This window comes from Pinus tabuliformis, chromosome 6 (assembly GCF_031772625.1).
Source record: "Pinus tabuliformis cultivar Carrire ecotype Pingquan chromosome 6, CPIR1, whole genome shotgun sequence".
Lineage (NCBI taxonomy): Eukaryota > Viridiplantae > Streptophyta > Pinopsida > Pinales > Pinaceae > Pinus > Pinus tabuliformis.
Genome location: NC_142292.1, coordinates 292,058,637 through 292,061,840, shown reverse-complemented (window position 1 = coordinate 292,061,840; position 3,204 = coordinate 292,058,637). Strand labels below are relative to the sequence as shown.

Here is a 3,204-nt window from a genome sequence, read left to right as displayed (position 1 = left end):
TTCGAGTTTTGACCAAGGTCTGTGCCAAAATTCCTTGCTTTTATCCTTTAATTCTGCATTTAATGCACATTAGACCACAAAGCAAAATATCCAACTCTAACTCATCTCATAAACAAAATATAATCAAAAGTATGTAATAAGTGTGAGAATAGTTGGTTTGACTAAGTTAGGAGGTGAATTAAGGCCCATATAATTACCCAATGATGAGGCTCATCAAGACTCTCCTCAGTAAACACACAATAGATCTTAACTATTGATTTGATTAACTATGTACAATTCACGTTGTGGTCCATGGCTTACACCATACACGTTGAATTCAAACTCAAGCTCCAGCTTCAAAGCTCCACACTTATTCTACCACGGGCTCTAGTAGCTTCGATTCACAAAAAACAATGAACACCAAACACAGAGAATGCATCAACAAAAATACATTAGAATCGACATTCTTTATTTTACTACCAAGTTTATTCAACGTTGCCACTCACATGTCCACAAACGAACTAGGGAAGCGGGGCTCTTTCAACATGTCATCATGGCTCAAACGGTCTTGCAACTCGACATCCTCCTTTACACCACGCAGTTACTTAGCAGGTACCACAAAGCTCTCCAAATACCTCAAATACACATACTCCGGTATCAATACACATACACTTAGCTCTCTTCTCACAACGATCAGTCAAGGATAGCTCCACAAAAAATAGATGCACAATAGTAAGTTTTCTCCACACTTTGATTTGCAGTGGCTCCTTCAACCACTATCCACGCACGCAAGGATTAGCGAGCTATCCAAGTTGCACTGGCTCCAGGCTTACACACAACCACCCAATAGCCCACAATTCTCACTCTTCCTCAAACAACAGCCATAGCCGAAACCCTTGGCTCTGATACCATGACAGAAACAGAGCTTGACAACAACACTAAGAACTCTATCAAAGAGCTTGATTATTATATTCACAAACACATAGATTTATACATAGATTGAGACCAATTGTCATTTATTTTTCACCAACACTAGTTGACTCCCACTCACTGAGATTGAAGACTCGCCAACTATCACCATCATATGTCTTCACCGACTATCACCATCATACAATCAGGTGTGATTAATGTTCTATAGGTTCATGTAACAGGGCAATTAGACCTTAAAATTTGATTTACTTGATAGCAAATATGTCACATAGAACATGATGGGATGACGGATTTTATCAACACGGAAGGATTTGTAGCATAGTACTAAAAACGTAATCAATAATTGGAGCTAAAGATTAGGGATGCTTTTAAGTAAATATTAAGTATAATAAATTAATGATTAATCTCTTTCTTTTTTTCATTAAATATTATATTATTTCTAAGTAATTAATTAATTAATTAAGAAAATAAAGCAAATCATTAATTTACTACGACACGAAATGCGTGTCACATTAATTTTATTGAAAACGGAAAAAGGGCCCATTTTACCTTCCGAGGTAACACACAGGATGGAGAAAATCGAAGATCGTTGGTCGGAGGTCGCTGTTCTTCACACGGCCATTCCACCCCAACGTCAACTCAATTAAAGGTCGTTTGTTAAAACGTGAAATAGGTGTTCACGGCCATTGCGCCCCACCATCAACTCAATTAAAGGCCGTTTGTTAAAACGTGAAATAGGTCTTCAGTGTTTTGTCCGTAGCGTATATAATTGAAAACCTACTTTATCGAATAACACTGGAAAGTTCATTGAATATATATATTTATTTATTTATATTCTTAGTTACGTTACCATTCCACTGATGCGAGGGTGCGTCATGGCTTTTCCCTTGGAATCGTCGCGTACCACGTACCATGTTCGATGAACATGAGCATGGCCGTAGTCCATGTGCACATTCTGCTTCTCCTCCTGCTTTAACAGACTCCTCTTCATTTTCTGATTTCTCTGACGGAACCTGCATATCTCCCATATTCAATGCCGCTGAATCCGCTTCCACCGGAAGCTCCGCCTCGAATTCTACGCTCACATTAACCCACAATAGAATGCGTAAGCGTCGTGGGCAGGAGATTAATAATGCAGACGAGCCTGGCGAAGTGGAGTCTGCCGTGTGTAATGGAGATGAGGAGCAGGGGGTGAGTATTAAAGAAAAGCGGCACCGTGTTTACAGGGGCGTGAGAATGAGAAGTTGGGGCAGATGGGTTTCAGAGATTCGAGTGCCCAAGAAGAAGTCCAGAATTTGGCTCGGGACGTTCCCGACACCAGAGATGGCGGCTCGAGCCCACGACGTAGCGGCGCTCAGCATCAAGGGGAAATCCGCGTTCCTCAATTTTCCCCACATGGCCTCATCGTTGCCTCGCCCCGCCACACTGTGCCCCAAAGACATCCAGGCCGCTGCCGCGCTCGCTGCGGCTGAGTTTCATATGCCTTCAGAAGAAGATTGTAGTGATGATCGATCCCTTGACCCCGTGGGGACGAACAATGCGATCCCTAGTGATTCCCACACTGTGATCCCTGCAGAGTCGGGGAATAATGAAGCAGCCGCAGCAGTTTGCGCGTCGAATTCGGTTTGGGTTTCGAGTTTTCTTTCGGGGAACGAGTGGATGAGCATAGAGGACGATATAATGTTGGATCTGCCGAATATTGTGGGAAACATGGCAGAGGGTCTATTGGTAGCCCCTCCATGGATGTTGGAACACGATAATTATAGTGTTGCTGATAATTTTTTTGATGTAAATGCATCAATATCCGCAGAAACTTCTCTTTGGAACTATTCATAAACATTGAACCTGTTGCTAAAAGAAATTTCTGTCAGATTCAACGGCTTCAATTGGAATTGGAGCCGATCTCATTCGCAACAATTATAATCGTGGGTCACAAACGTGTGACTATTGTACTTGAATTTAAATTTCATTTCCAAGAAAGATTGGTTTTCATTTTATTATTATTATTATTATTACTATGGTGTTGATGAATTGAATTTAAGTTCCTCCATCAGAAGCTTGGAGCGTTTTATAGTGTTGATGAATTCAATTGAATTTCCTCCATCACAAGTGTGGAGAGTATTATTGTGTAGCTGGGCAGCTTGTAGGTGACGTCATGACGGCTGCTCACAGCCTTGTTTATCCCAACTCAAACGTCCCATTTTCGGCCTCTCTGATCTGCGGTTTGGTTAAACAAAAATCTGTGACTGGGGTTGAAGTAAACCGAAATCTGGGATTGCAGGTTTGATATTTTGG

At 41.4% G+C, this 3,204-nt stretch overlaps 1 pseudogene; it reads left to right on the top strand.

The window, feature by feature from the left end:
* The first annotated feature begins 1,792 nt into the window (after positions 1 to 1,792).
* Positions 1,793 to 2,915, top strand: LOC149258477 (ethylene-responsive transcription factor ERF024 pseudogene; annotated as a pseudogene).
* Positions 2,916 to 3,204: the final 289 nt, after the last annotated feature.